Source organism: Saccopteryx leptura, chromosome X, assembly GCF_036850995.1.
Source record: "Saccopteryx leptura isolate mSacLep1 chromosome X, mSacLep1_pri_phased_curated, whole genome shotgun sequence".
NCBI lineage: Eukaryota > Metazoa > Chordata > Mammalia > Chiroptera > Emballonuridae > Saccopteryx > Saccopteryx leptura.
The window spans coordinates 98,682,280-98,702,912 of NC_089516.1; the positions used below are offsets into that span (position 1 = coordinate 98,682,280).

Consider the following 20,633-nt stretch of genomic DNA (forward strand, 5'->3'; position numbering starts at 1 on the left):
AAATACCTAGGAATAAACATAGCAAATGATGTGAAGGACCTATATACTGAAAACAAAGCATTATTGAAAGAAATTGAAAAAGACAGTGACATGGAAAAATATTCCACGTTTAAAGATGGGAAGAATCAACAAAGTTAAAATAGCCATATTACCCAAACCATTATAAAAAGTTAATGCGATCCCCATCAAAATCCCAATGTCATCTTTTAAAGAAATAGAACAAAAAATCACCAGGTTTGCATGAAACGATAAAAAACCCCAAATAGCCAAAACAATCCTGAGAAAAAAGGAATGGAGCTGGAGGCATCACTCTACCTGACTTCAAATTATTCCACAGAGCCATGATAATCAAAACAGCATGGTATGGGCATAAAACAGACATACAGACCAATGGAACAGAATCGAGAATCCAGAAATAAAACCACATAGACATGAACAAATAGTACTCAAAAAAAAAAATAGCCAAAACACACAATGGAGAAATGAAGTCTTCTTCAATAAATGGTGCTGGAAAAATTGGAAAGCACATACAAAAGAATGAAATGACTACAGTTTGTCCCCATGCACAAAAATTAATTCAAAATGGATCAAAGACCTAAATATAAGATCTGAAACAATAAATTACATTGTAGAAAACATAGGTACTAAACTCATGGACCTTGACCATAGAGAACAATTTACGAATTTGACTCCAAAAGCAAGCAAGGGAAGTAAAGGCAAAAATAAGTGAATAAGACTGTATCCAACTAAAAAGCTTCTGCACAGCAAAATAAACTGACAACAAAACAAACATGCAGCCAACTAAATGGGAGATTTTATTTGCAAACAACAGCTCTGATAGGAGGTTGATATCCAAAATATACAAAGAACTCACAAAGCTCAGCAAGAAATAAGCAAACAATTCAATTAAAAAATAGGGAGAGGACCTGAACAGACACTTTTCCCAAGAAAGACATACACATGGCCAACGAATATATAAAAAGATGCTCATCTTCGCTAGCTATTCAAGAAATGCAAATCAAAATTGCAGTGAGATATCACCTCGCATCTGTTAGATTGGCTATTATCAACAAGACAGGTAATAACAAGTGTTGGAGAGGCTGTGGAGAAAAAGGAACCCTCATTCACTGCTAGTAGAAATGCAAACTAATACAACCATTATAGAAGAAAGTATGCTGTTTCTTTAAAAATTTAAGAATAAAACTACCATATAACTCAGCAATTCCTCTACTGGATGCTTACCCCCAAAACTCAAAAACATTGGTACATACAGACACATGCACCCCCATGTTCATCGCAGCATTGTTCATGGTGGCTAAGACATGGAAACAACCAAACTGTCTTTTGATAGAGGATTGTATAAAGAAGATGCGGTACATACATACAAAGAATACTACTCAGTCATAAGAAATGATGACATAGGATCATTTATTACAACATGGATGGACCTTGATAACATTATAGTGAGTGAAATAAGTAAATCAGAAAAAGCTAAGAACTGTTTGATTTCACAAATAGGTGGGACATAAAACTGAGACTCAAGGACATAGATAAAAGTGAAATGGGCCACCTGGGAGGGGGTGGGAAGTAAGGAGAAAAGAGGGACAAATATATGGTGACAGAGACTTTTTTGACTTTGAGTGATGGGCTCACAACACAATCAGCAGTTCAAATGGTATAGAGAGGTTTACCTGAAATCTATGTACCCTTATTGATCAATGTCACCCCATTAAATTTAATTTCAAAATGAAAAAATATAAATTAAAAAAAGAATAACAAAGATATGTTTTTACTATATTCCACAAATATTGCTTTTTAACTAGTGCTTTTTAAAAATATATATATACACTATAAGTTATGCACTGCTGACACAGTGGCAGTCAATAAAATATATAAGGTTTCTCTTTTCACTAAGTTTACATTTCAGTTGGAGGAGACAGACAGTAAACAACTTAAAAAGTTGAGACTTAAAGATCGTTTATTCATTAGCTCATTTACTCACTGTATTTTTCAATAAACATAATAGAGTTTAAGTCTGGAGGAAGGCAAAAAATTCAAGTAATTACAAGTCAGTAAGCGGTACGAAAATGTATTGGGCTACAAATAAATGCATGGTGTTAAGGGATTGTGTGTCTAAGGGAAGATAATATCAAGGGAGGCCTTAAAAAGTTGATTTTTATAGAAATTGATATTTGAGTTGTCAACCAGAGTATGAGTAAACCAGGTGAAGAGGTTGGGGATAAGAGTGAGAAAAGAAACAGTTGCTAAGCACTTCAGGAAGATGAAGTGCGTTGAAGGCCCAGAAGTTGAAGAGAACATGGTATATTAAAGGATATCAGAAGGGCTGCTTAGCATAATACTATAGACTGAAGGTTTTTGTGCCTTCCAAATTAATATGTTGAAACCTATTCCTCCAATGTGATGATATTTGAAGGTGGGACTTCTGGGACGTAATTAGCTCATAAGGGTAGAGCCTTCATGAACGGTATTAGCATCCTTATAAAAGAGAAGCCAGAGAGCAGCCTCATCCCTTCCACCATGTAAGGCCACAGCAAGAAGATGGCCAGACACCAAATCTGATGGTGCCTTGATCTTGGACTTCCCACTTTCCAGAACTTGAGTGATAATTTTCTGTTGCTTATAATCCACCAAATATAGGGTATTTTGTTATAGCAGACCAAATGGACTAAAACAGATTGGAGGGGAGGAAGAATGACACTAGAATATGGAGAGGAAGACAGGGTGAACAGATAATGATGGAAAGTTTGGACGTTATTCTGACTGGGAAACCACTGAAGGGTTTTTAAAAGGGTTTTAAATCAGGGAAGTAATAAAACCCACATGCCACATATAATACGGGGCAAAATGGCATAAATAATAAGAGTACAAAGGCATGACTCAGAACTATATATACTATAGTGGCAAAGCTGAGCTGCTATGGCTGGAGGAGACATTGTTGAAGGAAGGTATGAGTTGGCCCTGATGAATGAAAGAGATTTTGAGTTGATGATGTGGTTCATTTTGGATGGAAGAAAACCCCTGAGTGGCGTGGAAAGATTAAATAAACATGACCATATAGGAGCATGAGAGACCTATGTTCTCTTTAGTTGGTGGAAATATCTTTTGTTGCTAGTATTGTGATGTTGGAAAACCATGATAGAATTCTGGAAAATCACTTTGTGAGATGGGTGAATGGGTGAAAGAGGGAATACAATAGTCACAAATCAAAGGCAATCTGAGAAAAAGAGTTAGAGGAAGAATGAAGTTTGTAATGGCTTAAATATTCTGTTTTACAAATGGGCAAAAAGATAGGTGTTTCTCAGTCTAGAAACAGGAAGATGTTGAGAAACTCCTTCTCACAAAGTACAGGTTTTGGAAGAGAAAAGGAAAACAGCCTGAGAGATAGATCCTGTATCTGTGCTATTCATCAGTGTGACCTTAGCATTTAGTATACTGCCTATGAAGTGGTAGGAATTTAGTAAATACAGTGCTTCTGAGATTAGTCCCAGATGTAAAGTGTAAATTTTGTGTCTAGGGTACCTAAAAGTATAATGGGCCTATATTGCCTATGAGCACAATTGCAGGGCAGTGATGATTAGAGGGTAAGATTTGTTGTTTGTCATCAAGTTGCCTCAACCTCTGCATTAATTTCCTATTACTGCTGTAACGAATTAACACACACCTAGTAGCTTAATAACACAAATGCATTACCTTAATCTTCTGTAGGTCACAAGTCTGGAATGACTTTTCCTCTATAAAATCAAAGTGCAGCAGAATAGCATTCCTTTCTGAAGGGTCTGAGGGATAATCTATCCATTTACCTTTCTAGCTTCCAGTATGCCCCCATTCCTTGGTTCATACCATCTTCCTCCATCTTCAAAGCCAGCAACATCGTCCAAGTCTTACTCCCCTCAGATCATTCGAGGGCTTTCTCCTCAGCCTTTCTCTTCCACTTATAAGGGCCTTTGTGATTACATTGGGCCAACCCAGATAATTTGGGATAATCTTCCCTTTTCAAAGTGAATTGATTAGCAACATTACTTCCATCCACAACCTTAATTCCTCCTTGAAGTGTAACATTGCACGTTCACATATTCTGGGGATTGGGATGTGGACAACTTTGAGATGGAGGAGACATTCTTCTGCCTATTAGAAGCTTCCATCCATAAAACTGGTAAATATACTCTACTAGACAGTGCTCCCTTCTTGCAAGCCCACGACATATAAAGTACTTAATGAAGTACATTTGACCACACAGTAAAAACTCTCTTGTATAACACGTAGTTAATTGGTTAACATAAAGAATGACTTCGGTGGTGAATACAAAATGCAATATACAAATGATGTATTATACAATTGTATACCTGAAACCTGTATAATTTTGTTAATCAATGTCACTCTAATAAATTTAATAAAAATTAAAAACATAATCATGTAAAATAATATATATGGTCCTAAAGCATTTTATTTCAACCTAAAAGATGCAAATGTGCATTTATTTACCAATCTGGTGATGCGATATCAGGCCAAAGTTCCTTTGTTTAGTGTGGATCCTCTGACCAGAATTTAAGTCTCTTTTTCCCATAAGTTACATTCCTATTGCATCCTATTTAACTTTCCAGAACTTTTTTTCCCTCTACTATTAGGCAGTTTGGTTTATCAAGTTTTTTTCCCCAAAGCATGAAACTTAGTTTTCATGGAAACAGTAGCTTCCATTTTATACTCATATTTAATAAATTTACATGAAATTACTAAATTGTTCTAGCAAGTAAAGCTGGCATAAATGTGTTTAGCAACAAACAACTAATTTTTTGTGACTGTGAACTCAACACATAAGAACAGAAGTGTAAAGGTCAACCAGAGCATCGCTTATTGCACACGAATTTTCCTTGTACCCTAAGCATCATTAGTATATATTTCAGTAGTAAGGAAAAGTATCCACATAATCCACAAAATAAGTTAAGTGAAGGTAAGTGAAAGGAGCTTTTACTATATCTAAAATAGTTTATTAAAAAAGGACAATCAATAGATAACCATGAAGTGTCAATACTCATATTCAATTCCTTCCTGAAAGTTCCCCCCAATTGTATATCAGCTAAAGTTAACAGTAGTTTATATATCTCCTGACTATACAGTAGTATAGTAGTTAGAGTACCAACCTGGGTCACTGAGGACCCAGGTTCAATACCCGGAGGTTGTCGGCGTGAGCGTGGGCTCATCCATCTTGAACGCGGGATCATCGACATGACCCCATAGTTGCTGACTTGAGCTCAAGGTTGCTGGCTTGAGCAAGGGGTCACTGGCTCAGCTGGAACTCCCTGGTCAAGCCACATATGAGAAAGCAATCAATGAAAAATTAAGGGGCCACAACTATGAGTTGGTGCATCTTTTGTCTCTCCCCTCCTGTCTGTCTGTTCCTGTCTCTCTCTCTCTTTCTCTTGCTAAATAATAATAAAAAAATAAAAACAAAACCAATAGTTGACATTTACTTTGTGCTCATTATGTGCCCAGCATTGTGCCAAACACTGCACTAAACAATTATTTGATCCTCACAACAACCATATGAGGTAGGATTATGCCCATATATAGACAATATAACAAAAAGTCAGAGTTAAAAACTTGCCAAATGTCACATATCAAAAAACATGGAAGCCAGGAAGTCCAGCTCTAGAACCCATATTAATTGCTATTACACTGTGTTGTCAACTATTAGACAAGCAAGTCAGGAATTATAGCTTGTGGTGCCACACTGCCAACTGCCTCCTTTCTTCTTTTTCATTGTCCAATAGTAAATCATTCAAATACAGGAAGAAAAACATCTATGGCAAAGCCTCTAAGCAAACTTCTTTGCTTCCTTACCCCTCAGACATGGTAGTTCTATAGCACTCTATCTGGTGATGGTTCAGAAAGATAATCGAAAGCCAAAGTAGACACTGAATTTACTGAGGTTCTTTATCACCAGCAGCTATTTCTTTTTCCCCAGCAGCACCGTTTTTTTTGTTGTTTGCTGTTTTTTCAAATTTTTCCTTATTTACTTTCCTTCTGGATTTAGCTATCAACTCTGAAGGCTCAAGGACAATCATCATTCTATCTTCAATTGTACCACTATAGAGAGCCACTCAGTTAACTTCTACCTCCAGAAATCACTGAAAGTAATCTGTCTTCCCATCTTCCATGGAACTATGAAGAGATCAGAACTCAGTCTCCTTATATGGCCACATTAGCCCTGAGAAATCAAAAGCTATTAGGCGACGCTTCTGTGAATGTTAGAGCCAGACAGCCACGTCAACCAGCTGCTGGAAGTTATGCTGCACAGAGTCAGTGTGTGTGTGTGTGTGGGGGGGTGACCAGGCAAAAAAGCTGTGCTAAGGAAAAAGGGGAAAGCTGCTTAGACCTCTGTATGTAAGGTTCATGTGAGGCAAACACACTGTCAGTGCATGTTGACCAGAAACACAGAGGAGAATTTAAGGTCAAATAGTACCTTCTACCTTTAGGATGCCAGATTTACAAGTGTAAATGTATCAAAAAACAAAGGCCTAACCTGATCAGGTGGTGGCGCAGTGGATAGAGCATCGGACTGGGACACAGAGGACCCAGGTTTGAAACCCTGAGGCTGCCGGATTGAGCACAGGCTCATCTGGTTTGAGCACAGCTCACCAGCTCATAGTCATTGGCTTGAGTAAGGGGTCACTCGGTCTGCTGTAGCCCTTCCCCTCTCATCAGGGCACATATGAGAAAGCAATCAATGAACAACTAAGGAGCTACAACAAAGAAGTGATGCTTCTCATCTCTCTCTCTTCCTATCTGTCTGTCCCTATCTGTCCCTCTCTCTGTCTCTTTCACAAAAACAAAACAAAACAAAACAAAAAAACCCCAGAGGCCTATGGTTGCCATGGAGACTAATACCTGAAAAAATCTTGCAGGCTATATCAGAGAAACTAGCTGAAGTTTCTTCAGGCTAGGTTTGAGCAGCTTGAGCTAAAATACTACCCAGACCAGACTGGGCAGGATGGGGCAGATTCATGATTTGTCATGATTTGAGGGCCACTAAAAGAACTCTCTGAAAATGCAGACAGGTAAGGGCTCAAAGGAAACTAGCCTGGACCTATTAATAATTAAGTGAAGCTCAGAGTCAGCAATAAGCATGTTGACAGATTTAAGGTGATGATAATACTCCCATTCTTCAAAACTTTCCTACTATCTTGGGATTTGAAGTCACTCTGGTCTGATGACCATGTGACATTTGGATTTTTTTTCTTAATTGAGAAGCAAGGAGGCAGATAGACAGACTCCTGCATGTGCCCCGACCAAGGCTCCACCCAGCAAGCCCCCTACCGAGCAATATTCTGTCCATCTGGGGGTGTTGTTCCGAGTTATTTTAGCACCTGAGGCAGAAGCCGTGGAGCCAACCTCAGCGCCAGGGGCCAACATGCTCTAACCGAGCCATAGCTGCAAGAGAGGAAAAGAGAGATAGTGAGAGAGACAGGAGAGGGGGAGGGGTGGAGAAGCAGATGGTCGCTTCTCCTATGTGCCCTGACTGGGAATCAAAACCAGGACTTCCATATGCCAGGACAATGCACTACCACTGAACCAATCGGCCAGGGCCCATTTGCATTTTAAAAAAGATTTATTTTTTATTAAAAATAGAGAGATTTTTTATCTGTTTCAGCGATCGGAGAATTTGTGTCTGTGTGTTTCAGTAAGTGGAACTTCATCCATCTTCCAGCTCAACCAGGTCCAGGGGGAAGAGTAGTCAGTGATGACTGTGACTACTATAAATGAGTCAAATCCCAACAGCATAAGGGAGAACGACAACAACAAAAAAGAACAAGGCTATGCAGATTCATTCTTGAAGAGAAAAGAGCCATGGACCTTTAACTAACATAATATGGCATATGTTACAGAATCATGGAATTCAGTGTGGCAAGAAGCAGAGAGCATCAGAGATCATGAGAATTGGGTTTGCATTCCAGCACTGCCCACATTTTCTGTTGATCTGGCGCATATCATTTCAGCTCTCTGGGTCTCAGGTTTCTCATCCATAAAATTAGAACTGTCATATCTGTTCTACCTACCTGTTGAAAATTACATTATTGATCCAATTCTTTGCCTCTTCCACAATCTTTGCCAACTGACGCATTTCTTCCTAAAATAATGGAGTGTATCTCTTTCATTGAAGGTGGGTTTGATCATGTAACTTGTTTTGGCTAATTGGAGGATGTGGAAGTGACATCCTGAGACAATTATGAACCCAGGCCTTAAGACACATTGTTTCTGTTTACTCTTGCATCTCTGCCTTATCCATGAAAATAACATGCTCAGGCTAGCCAGATAAAGAACATGTGAAGCACAGCTACTCCCAGCCTAGACCAGGCAACCTCCAGCTTGCCACAGACAACTGACCAGGGTCCAATGAACCTGCAGACTGACAAGAAATAAATGTTATTTTAAGCCACTGAGTTTTAGGGTGCTCTGTTACATAGTGGCAGCTAATTGATATGATAACTTGGAGAGGCTATAGGAGTCTCAAATAAGACAATATATGAGAGTAATTTTTCAAAATTTCTTAGATTTATGCAAATGCTATTCACTATTTTAAGAGTGGCTAAGTAGCTTGAAGGGCTAGAATTCTAGGATAGAGTGTAATTTGGTCAAGCTCTGTTACTTCAGGTTTTCATCGAAAGGGTCCCATTTGCCACAAGAAAACTAGGGAAGCTAAGTCCCAAGGTTCCACTTCAGTGAACTAACTCATCCTGAGGGCATGGTTTCTCCTGAGTTCTTGTTCGAGCACTTGCAAAAAGACAAAGTGCAGAGTAAAAAGAGATGCTAAAATTAAAATTAGAAATGAGAAACCTTGCATACTTCTTCAGACAGAACAGGATGCCAACAAGCTCTTTACACTGCCTCTTCAAATACTTGTTCTGTTCACTGAATCAGCCATAAAATTTACCAGTGTGGGTGGAGTCTTGTGGGCTGTGGCCAGCAGGCCTGCTGGGCAATAATTCCATCAGCTCTCTATTCCAAGCAACTGTCTCTGAGAGTTCCAAAAGCTAAATACAGGAAAACCACACCAGCCACAGGGTTCATTAACTAATAAACCTTTGATGGAAAGCAGAATCTCACACGGTTGTTTCTGGTACAAAACTTCCCCAAAGGAGGGGGACAGATGTACTTAAAAATCTCATCAGGCTGACCAAAGATGCTCCTATCCTTCAGAATTTACTTCAGAGTTGGGTCAGACCAGTATTTCTACCAATAAAATAAATACCAGAAGGGATATTGGCAAAGACCTTGGCAAGAAAAGTATAAGTAAATATAAGAGCACAGGCAGTAGTATTTTGAGAAGTATTATTAACTAGGCTCAGTAGAATAAAAAGTAAATTATTTACTCTCCTAAGGATTCAGGGCCGACTCTGCCATTTAAGGGAGAGAAGAATGACCATCTTCTGCTTTAGCTACAAGTAACTAGCTTACGTGTCATATGCCAAGGCTTGAAACACAGCCAGAAATATGAATCATAACCAGATGCAGCCCCAGAAAGTTCCTACCTTGGGGGTATATAAAGGGAGAAAAAAAAACCTGTTCTCTTTATTGGCAGCTGGATTTGCTAATTCTCACAATATGCAACTTTCCAAAGGGAATTCTCTCCTTCACAAAGAATGAGAAGGAACAAAATAATTTAAATTAACAATACTTTACTTCTCTGACGTTTACCTTGTGAAATCCATCCCTCATCCATTTGCCTTGGGAAAGGGAGAGTCTACAGTGGATGCATTCCCTAATTATTCAGTTGCCTTCAGGAACACCCAAGAACCCCACCAAGAACCTTCCTCTAATCACAATGCCTTAATAAATTCCTTTTGATCAGACTCCTTACTACCATCCTACCAAACCCAAAGCTTGCAACCCTTTCTATCTTTTACTCCCACATCTAGTAAGTTCTTCAAATTTGCTTTTTCTTCAGATGGATCTCTTGATTCGTTCTGCTCCTCTGACCTTCCTGTACACTGCTCTATGATGGGCTCTGTGCTCTCAATGTTTCTTAAGTGTAACAGCCTGTTAGCTTCTTGTTTTCTAGATTTTTCTCTACCTTTTCTTCATGTTGTACTAAGGTCATATTCCTTGCCTACCATTTAAAAAAATCAGTTCATTTTCCTTCATTTCAAGGAATGAAAATGATTCCTGGTTTATTTTCTTCTTCTTTTTCTTCTTCTTTTTTTTATTAAGTAAGAGGCAGGAAGGCAGAGAGATAGACTCCGGCATGCACCCCAACCAGGATCTACCCTATGGGGCAATGCTCTGCAACCGAGCTATTTTTGTGTCTAAGGTGAAGCCATGGAGCCATCCTCAGCACCCAGGGCCAACTTCCTGGAATGATCCATGGCTACAAGGATGGAAGAAAGAGAGTGAGAGAGAGAGAGAGAGAGAGAGAGAGAGAAGAGAGAGAAGGAAGAGGGGAAGAGAAGCAGATGGGTGCTTCTCCTGTGTGCCCTGATTGGGAATCGAACCCAGGACTTCCACACACCAGGCTGATGCTCTACCGCTGAGCCAACCAGCCAGAGCAGATTCCTGGTTTCTTATGGCATCAAAACCCCTAACTTTAGACTGATGCCTAGAACACTAATTTCCACCTTTGAAATGGTTCAATTTTCTTGCTTGGAATGGTCCTTGAGACCTCCTTAACACTCTTATCACTCCTTGTATGCAGAGCCAGACCTCCTCAATACTCCTATCAACCCATGTATGCAGAGCCAGTCTCAAATTTCTATCTCCTCATAAAAATGCTGTAATAATACTAATGACATAACTAGAAACCTAATTAAAAACCAACCAACCAAACAACAACAAAAACAAGATAAGCAGGAAGACTCTTACTCTTACTGGCAGTTTTATTAGTGGTTTCTTCAGCAATGCCTTTTTCACACATCCCTACTTTGCTTTTACAATATGACCCCTTTAATTCAAGATGGCATTCTCTACCTTGACCTGCCAGAGGTTCTAAACCTTGACTGCTTATTAGAATCATTCTGGGAAGCTTTTAAAACACTAGATACCTAGGTTGTGTCACACTTTATTAAATCAAAATATCTAGGGTTGGTGATTCTCAAGTATCAGTATTTTAAAAATTGTTCCTGGTGATTCTATGGTTCATAACCACCAGTCCAGATAATCACTAAAATCTCGTACCATATTTACTACTGTTTAAAATTTCAGCTCTAAGATATCTATTTTTTTTTTGTGAACAAGAAAGACAAGTATAAAGAGAGATGAGAAGCATCAACTCATAGTTACAGTACTTTAGTTGTTTATTGATTGCATTCTTATACAGTGTGTCTGTAAAGTCATGGTGCACTTTTGACTGGTCACAGGAAAGCAACAAAAGATGATAGAAATGTGGAATCTGCACCAAATAAAAGGAAAACCCTTCCAGTTTCATACCTATTCAGTGCAGTTTGATGTAGGCTCACGCACAGATTTTTTAGGGCTCCTTAGGTAGCTATCCCATATAGCCTCTACAGACTCATCACTGACTGATGGCCTACCAGAACGGGGTTTCTCCACCAAACTGCCGGTTTCCTTCAACTGCTTATCCCACCGAATAATGTTATTCCTATGTGGTGGCACTTCATTATAAATGTGCTGATATTCATGTTGCACTTTGATCACGGATTTGAATTTAGCAAGCCACAGAACACACTGAACTTTTCTCTATACCGTCTACATCTTGACTGACATGGCCGTGGGCTGCTCCACTGTAACACAGTGTTACATCATTATCTGTGCATGCGCACATGCTGCCACATCATCCTACAGAAACTGGGAGGGTTTTCCTTTTATTTGGTGCAGACTTCACATTTATTTCTATCGTCTTTTGTTTCTTTCCTGTGACCAGTCAAAAGTGCACCATGACTTTACGGACACACTGTATGTGCCTTGACCCGGGTGGGGGAGGTTCCAGCCAAGCTGGTGACCCCTTGCTCAAGCCTGTGATTTTGCACTCAAGTTGGTGAGCCCGTGCTCAAGTTGGCGACCTCGGAGTTTCTAACCTTGGTCCTCAGCATCCCAAGCTGACATTCTATCTACTGTGCCACTGTAGGGGCAGGCTCAATGTTTCATTTCCTTAATCAAGATCTGTCAATGGTATATCTCCACCTCTATCTCTATCTGCATTGCATCTGTATCTAGATCTATCTATATCATATCTGTATCTATACTTAAAGCTGTATTTATTTATATCTAAATATGCTATATTAAATGAAAAATATAGGTTAGAGAAGAATATGGTATATTTACATATAAATTTTAATTTTTAATTTTTTTATTTTTTTACAGAGATAGAGAGAGAGTCAGAAAGAGGGATAGACAGGGACAGACAGACAGGAATGGAGAGAAATGAGAAGCATCAATAATCAGTTTTTCCTTGCACATTGCAACACCTTAGTTGTTCATTGATTGCTTTCTCATATGTGCCTTGACCATGGGCCTTCAGCAGACCGAGTAACCCCTTGCTTGAGCTAGCGTCCTTGGGTCCAAACTGGTGAACTTTTTGCTCAAACCAGATGAGCCCGCGCTCAAGCTGGTGACCTTGGGGTCTTGAACCTGGGCCCTTCCTCATCCCAGTCCGACGCTCTATCCACTGCACCACCGCCTGGTCAGGCTACATATAAATTTTATATGTGTATTATCTCTGTATTATTACATAAACAATTTCTTTATACTTAACAGCTTAAAACAACAAAATTTGCTGTCACAGTTTTCAGGAGTCCAAGCATGATTTAACTGCTGCTAAGGGTCCCTCACTGTTTTAAGATGTAGGTTTGGTTATCAATCAAGTATGGCGAGGCCAACTGATAGGAAAGGACACTCACTAAAACAGATACAGTGTAATTTGTCACCACAGTTCCCAGGAGTGGGGGCACAGCATGCAACTTGGGGAAATATCAGGAATGGTTAGGAGGCAGAAGCAATGAGCAAGAACTTTTATTGTAGTTTCCATGGAAAAGGTAAGGCAAAGCAGAGTGAGCAGGTTTAAGATTGGCTAGTTTGATCAATTTCAGAGGGTTCTGGGTTATAGGAGCTGTCAGTATTGTCTGGTACCGGGGCCTGGGATGATGAGGCAGAGAAATATAGCCTCCAGAATGTAAGGGACAGATAGATAAGGCGGTTTAGATATGGGCTCTGGATTAGTTTGTATGTGAAAAGTGCCCTCTTAGCCAAGTTACTTGCTATCTCTAAGAACTGGCTAACCCTGAGGAAGACAGTCTCTCCCCAGACAGCAAGACCCAGATGCCAAAGCATCAAAACTACAGAAAATAAGAAAATACAGTTAATATATTCATTAGGTTGAAATCACAGTATCAAACAAGGCTGTGATGAAAGCTCACTACTTATTGGCAAAATTCAATTCCTTGTGGTTTAAGGATGGAAGTCTCCGAGATCTTGCTCACTAACAGCTAAGGGCCACTCTCAGCTTTCAGAGAGGCTGCTTTCATATCCTAGCTATATGGTCCTTTCACAATACAAAGATTCTTCTTCAAAACCTGTTGAAAAATTTTTTTAAAAATTCTTATATAATGTAACAATCTCATCACCTTTGCCATATAACGTAACTTAATCAAGGGAGTGACAAAATATCAGTCATGGGTCTGCACAAATTAAAAGAGAGATTATATAGAACATATAGCCAGGGAGCAAGAATCTTAGAATTCTTCTTTCCATAATATGGTATTATGTATATGTACATATGTGTACGAAAATATAGAAAATGTTAACATAAGTCAGCTTTTTTGAGGAGCTTTCAGATGGTATTCTTTTTTTAATATTCATTTTTATTCTACAAAGTACATATTATTTTAGAGGCAAAGGAAGAAAGTGAGAAAGAAAAACAGAAGGAAGAAAGGAAGGAAGGGAGGGAGGAAGGAAAGAAGGAAAGAAAAGGGGAAGAAGAAGGCAAGCAAGAACCTCCAGTTGTTTGCTGAACTAAGCATAAATTCATCTGTTCAAAACAGGTTCTCCATAATATAATCCCAACTTTGCTCAAGGAGTCACCTTCTAATACCCCTTCAAATGATCCCATACTCAAGGTAAATTATGTACCCTGGCCCACATTTTGCCCTGTGCTTTTCTACCTGTATGGCACACACATATTATTCCACTGCTTATCTCTCTGCAGACTTATTTGTAATCTACCATGAGGTTGTCACTCTTGCTTTTGAAATTCCTAAACGATAAAGCATAGAGGTTAAGCTCTCAAAGTCCAAGGTCATACTGCTTAGGTTCTACTTCTGGCTATTGCTACTTTCTAGCTAGGAAATTTAGGATCAATTGTATAAGCTTTAATAAGTCAGGACCACTGCTCAGATGAGATAAAGTGATTGGGAAACTAAGAGAGTTAATCCAAAGGAAATTAGCAGAGTGTGAACACTGCAATTAAAGTATCTATATAGGAAATCCAAAAGACACCACATATGCCTTTAGAAGGAAATCAGTTGCTTAGGATTGAGATTGCAATGAGGATGAAAATTAGTGGAGCTTTGAAGTTCAATGCCCAAAATGTAACTTTTCCCTTGGAAAATTCCCAGCCCAAATCACAGACACTAAATATAAGCAAATGCTCCATGAAACCAGGCAACCCGGTCAGTGATGCATTCCAGGCTGTTTCTACAAAATAGAGGGCTCTTCCCATTTAGATTTTTTTGTGGTAATGTATGAATATGTTAATTCCAAGTGAGGAAATTTCATCTGAGTTTTTCTTTTTTTGAGAATTAAACTTATCCAAGAAAAACAACTATCTCTTTTGACAATCAATATCCTCCATATATGCCAGTCAGATTATGAGAGGCAAAACAAAGAATACTATTATTTAGCCCTGTGCTTAAGAGGAACGGAGTACCACACTTTCTGTTTATGCATACTAAGATTGCCAAACCCTGCCAGGATGCCCGAGAAGTGAAGACTGTGCTTTGACTCCACCAAATGATATATGAAACTAGCATTTTTCTGGTAAACCAAGTAACTTGGTTTGGTAAACTTACCCTTGACCTGGACTCTGATTCACAAATCTCTTTTTTTTTTTTAGTGAGAGACAGAGAGAGAGACAGAAAGAGGTAGAGATAGGAACAGACAGACAGGAAGGGAGAGAGATGAGAAGCATCAATTTTTTGTTGTGGTACCTTAGCTGTTCATTGATTGCTTTCGTACATGTGCTTTGAACAAGGGGTTACAGCTGAATCAGTGACCCTTTGCTCAAACTAGTGACCTTGGGCTCAAGCCAGCAACCTTAGGCTTCTAGCCAGCAACCTTTGGGTTCAAGTCAATGACCATGGGGTCATGTTTATGCTCCCACGCTCAAGTTAGTGATCCCATGCTCAAGCTGGTGAGCCTGCCCTCAAGCCTCGGGTTTCAAACCTGGATCTCATCCCAGGCTGACACTCTGTCCACTGTACCACCACCTGGTAAGGCCTCATTTTCTTTTTTTCTTTTTTGCCTATATAATAATTGGGAGCCACATCAATAAAATATATCACTTCATGTTTCAAAGAAATAGCTATATTATTATTTTTTCCTTTTTCCAAGTGAAAAGAAGGGAGATAGAGAGACAGACTTCCTCATGTGCCCTGACTTGGATCCACCAAGCAACCCTGCCTGGGGCTGATGCTTTGTCCACCTGGCACCATGCTTGTAACTGAACTATTTTTAGCACCTGAGGTGGAGGCTACAGAGCCATCCTCAGTGCCCAAGGCTGATGCATTCAAACCAATTGAGCCATGGCTGGGGGAGGAGAAGAAAGAGAAAAAGAGAGAGAGAGAGAAAAAAAAAAGAGAGAGAGAGGTGGGGAATGGGGCTGAGAAACAGATGGTCGCTTCTCCTGTGTTCCCTGACAGGGAATTGAACCCGGGACATCCACACACTGGGCCAAAGCTCTACCACTGAGCCAATGGGCCAGGGCTTATTATTTTGTAATTTAAAAAAATTCATTGATTTGAGAATTAGAAGGAGAGGGAGAGGGAAAGAGAGAGAAGAATCGATTAGTTGTTCTACTTAATGGTTCCATTTAGTTATGCACTCATTGGTCACTTTGCTTCTCATATGTGTCCTGAACCATCCCTATGGACCCATGACCTCGGTGCAGCAGGATGACACTCTCTCTATCTTCTGAACCACCTGGTCAGGGCAAAATAGCTATATTATTAAGATTTATCATCCCCTGTCCAGTTTGCTCAGTAATACAGTGTTGGCCTGGCCTGTGGATGTCCAGGTTCAATTCCTACTCATGGTTTACAGGAGAAACACCTATCTGCTTCTCCACCCCTCTCCCTCTTGCTTCTCTCTCTCTTTTTCTTCTCCTCCTGTCCTGCAGCCATGGCTCGATTGGAGCAAGTTGGCCCCAAACGCTGATGATGGCTCCATGGCCTCTGCCTCTGGTGCTAAAAAATGGCTCTGGTTGCAACTGAGCAAGAGCCCCAGATGGGTAGAGCATTGCCCCCTAGTAGGCTTGCTAGGTGGATTCCAGTTAGGGTGCATGTGGGAGTCTCTCTCTGCTTCCCCTACTCTCACTGAATAAAAAAATTAAAAAACTAAAAAATAATTAAGAATTTATTTTGCACCTACTATGTTCCAGATACTTTACACATATTATCTCGGTTAATCCTCAGAATTCTACTAGCTAGGTATTCTTATCCTCTTGTTAAAGATGAGGACCTATAGGCAGTGGCACAGTGGATGGAACATTGGACTGGGATGCAGAGGACCCAGATTCAAAATCCCGAGGTCACCAGCTTGAGCACAGGTTCATAAGGCTTGAGCAGCGGCTCATCAGGCTTGAGCGTGGAGTCGCGGTTTGAGCATGGGGTCATAGACATGACCCCAAGGTCACTGGCTTGAAGCCCAAGGTTGCTGGCATGAGCAAGAGGTCACTTGCTCTGCTGTAGCCCTCCTGGTCAAGGCACATATGAGAAAGCAATCAATGAACAACTAAGGAGACTAAGGAGCCGCAAGAAGAATTGATGTTTCTCATCTCTCTCCCTTCCTGTCTGTCTGTCCCTATCTGTTCTTCTCTCTGTCTCTCTCTTTGTCTCTGTCACAAAAAAAGAAAAAAAATATGAGGACCCATTTAGGAACAAGAGAATGTAAGGCTGAATAGATAGATTCCTTACTGTTCTCTCATTTTTTCTGGTCTCCAGGAATGACTCAGGACCTAAAGCACTTGCCTCAGGATACCGAAAGCAAATTCTTCCTGCTCCGAAGTCAAGTGGCTATTCTAAAGTCAGCAGGCCACTCTGGTAATTTAGAAGTGTCTGCTGCTAGGCTGACTGGTGGTATAGATAAGTGGATCACTAGAATCAGAAAACTGAATATTGCAGCTTCTAATAATCTATAGACCCTCAACCAAATTCCCTTCCTCTTCTGGGGCTCTGCTTCCTCATTTGTAACATGAGAGGGTGGAACTAGATTTATGGCTTGCAATTTTTTGAAAGCTATAGAATCTTTGTTACAGAAACAAAATCTTGTATAAAGTCAAATCAGTGCCACTGATTAAAAGGGGTGAAGGCAAGAAGGGCAGAGGCAACCTTTGAAGCCCCTGCTGAATCTCAGGGCCTGTAGGTACACTATCTGAAAATACAGTTGTACTAGGTGATAACTAAAGATCCTTTCTAGCTGTAACATTTGATGGTTCATAAAGTGGATAGTTCACTCTTAGAATTTGCAGTACATTTTTCCTTTTCCTAAACTGAAAATAGAGCATCATCCAATATTCCGAGCATGCCTTGTCCATCTTATATTTCTAAGCCGGTAGAAAATGTTATTAAAACCCCAAACTTCTGAGATTCCTCTACATCTCCAGGGACAGGGAAAGCATACTTAAAGACTACAGGTATGGCTATCAGATGGAGACAGTTGCCAAAAGCTTATACTTCAGTACTTAGCTCAGAGATGCTCTGTTAGTAGGTATTCAGTAAATACTTGCTATGTACCTGTTGGTTCAGAGGGAATGTTGGCTTTGGGGTATCTGTAACTTAATACAAACATCTTCATTTGGCTTTAGGCCCTCTAAAAATGTGAGAAGAAAGCGAGTCTCAAAGACTATCATTCTAGCCTCACCAATAACTACAGCTGCCCGTTGTGGAATCACCTGATATTTTGATTACAGGGAATGGCAGGACACAATGCTTTATAGCTACAGTACCTTTTTTTTAATGAGAGGAGGGGAAATAGAGAGACAGACTCCTACATGTGCCCTGACTGGGATCCACCAGGCAACTCCCATCTGGGGCTCATGTCAGAACAAACAGAGACACTTTCAGCACCTGAGGCTGATGCCCTTGGACCAACCAAGCTATCCTCAGCACCCAGGGCCAATGCTCAAACCAGTTGAGCCACTGGTCGTAAAAGGGGAAGATAGAAAGAAGGGGAGAGAGAGGGGGAGAGAAGCAAAAGGTTGTTTCTTATGTGTGCCCTGACCAGTGATCAAACCTGAAACGTTCACACACCAGGCCGATGCTCTATCCACTGAGTCATCCAGCCAGGGTCAGCTACAGAACTTTTTAAAAAACTTTTAAAATCTACCATGACATACAAAGTGACAAGAATGTATTAGACACCAAGTTCCAAGAAAAAAGAGGGCTTGGGAAGAACATAGAGCCCTTATAATCGAGGGTGCTGCATGGAGAAGATTGTAATTTGTTCTTTGAAAAGTATTTTGGGTTATACAAGACAGCATCTGAAGAGCTGCACTTGAGAAATGAGAGCTAGATGAAGAAACTCAAAATGCAGAAGCAAAAAGAATTACAACACATTCAATAGGTTTAGTGGTATATTTATTGATTTGCTAACACTACTCCATTGCCCTGCTTGACTAGTAGAGAGAGGACAAATAGCTCTTGTGCTTTAGGTTTAGTCAACTGAATAGAAAGATACAAAGACTTAAAGATGAATCGTCCTTTTGTATATTATTTGGTGAAGCTCTCAACAAGATTTTTCTTAAAGACCACAAAAAAAAAACCCCACTTTAATTTGCCTCATTTGGTATAATTCACGGTTTGGATCCAAATACTTTACATATCTGGAGCCATCCAGTTTAAAGAATGTTAGGTTTTCTAAATAAATAAAAAGAGGCATCAGAAAGACAGGCACTAAGGTAGTAAAAGTTTGCAATTTACAGTGTTAAAGGTCACTGACGGTTCTTGTGTTCACTCCAAACTTTTGATAGTCATGGTCAATGAAGGGTTAGTTAAAATAAATGGAACAAATTTCTAGTTTTCAGAGTTCATAAAGCATGACATTTCAAACGCACCTCCATGCCTAACAAAGGTCTACTTTTTACCTTCACCTGGAAAACAACTTAACCTTTTATTATCCATTTCTTATTGGGTGGGAACACCCACTCAATCTTATGAGTTATTTTCCCTTTAAATCAATGTGCCACACCTACTTCTATTTTATCCAAACAGCAAGGTTTTACTGAAAACAAAATTGTACCTGAGAAATAGCATTTTGTCAAGTCAAAACCATCTGCTTTTTACCAAGTGGCTCAGATGTATATATTCTGGGTCTACTGGGTGTTCAATGAGAAGTTAAGTTAGGAAGGGCACTGTAGGTTAGTGGGTGTGTTCCCTCAATTTACTCCACTGTGCCTTCCGTGGATAGGTTCATAGTAGCAGAGCTTAAAGGGAAAGAGGCTTCCCCTGCGTTCACAAGCTGGAGTCCCAATTAACACTGTAAATTCCATCCCAACCTCTTCTACCAAAGCAATTCTCTAGAGTATTAATTTTCTTTACAAATGCTATACTTCCAAAATCACTATTATTTGGTGTAAAAAATAATGATGACAATGATACTGAAAATAGATAACAGTGTCATTACAGAAGGAAAGAGCTTATATGGGGAGAAAGTGAACATGTGATATTGCAGTGTCTGAGCAGAAGGTTGTTAAAGCAATCAAAGCCATTAGCAACTGGAAAGTGCTTCAGCCTGAATTCCTGTAGATCTTTTAGTTTGAGGTGCTCAAGACAGCAGCTAGTGAGGATGCTCTATAGGAATATTCAGTGAACCAGCCATACACTTGGTTTGCAGCTTGAAAAATATTGCCATTTTTCAGCAATACTTTCTTGTCTGACAAAACCAGATCAGTTGTGTGTCCACCCACAACCTCTTAAAAACTGTGAAATCCACTCTGACATTATGAGAACAATACCTCCAGAAACACTGAAAGACTATTCAAAATGATTAACAAGTATAATAACCAAGTTATTGGAGACTTAGGAATAGTTATATAGCCAACCAAAAGAAACTCCAGGTAGGAGTTACATGGTCCATAGAAAAGACTGTATCTCTCATGTGCCAATTTGTTCTCCACCATGGAGAAAACATTGGGGTTCCAGGGCATACAGTATGGATGTCCCTGTTAAAGTTGGTTTTAGCTGCAGGTGTTAGTGACTTTATTAGAAATGAAAGTGAGCTGTTTCAGGACTGGGGCATAAACACACAGAATGACCTTGGTCTTTTTTGGCCAGGATAAACACAAGCATAAGTTAAACAAAATGTTAAACTCCAATTCTAGCTTGGTGTCACTGATTGGGGAAATGGAGTAACTCTGGCAGTTTGTTTGAGATAAACTCAAAAGTAATGGAGGT

At 39.8% G+C, this 20,633-nt stretch overlaps 1 protein-coding gene across 1 annotated transcript in view; it reads right to left on the reverse strand.

Annotated features, from left to right (window-relative positions):
* Nucleotides 1-20,633, reverse strand: part of COL4A6 (collagen type IV alpha 6 chain) — a 423,902-nt gene that overhangs the window by 145,776 nt on the left and 257,493 nt on the right. The window lies entirely within an intron of this gene.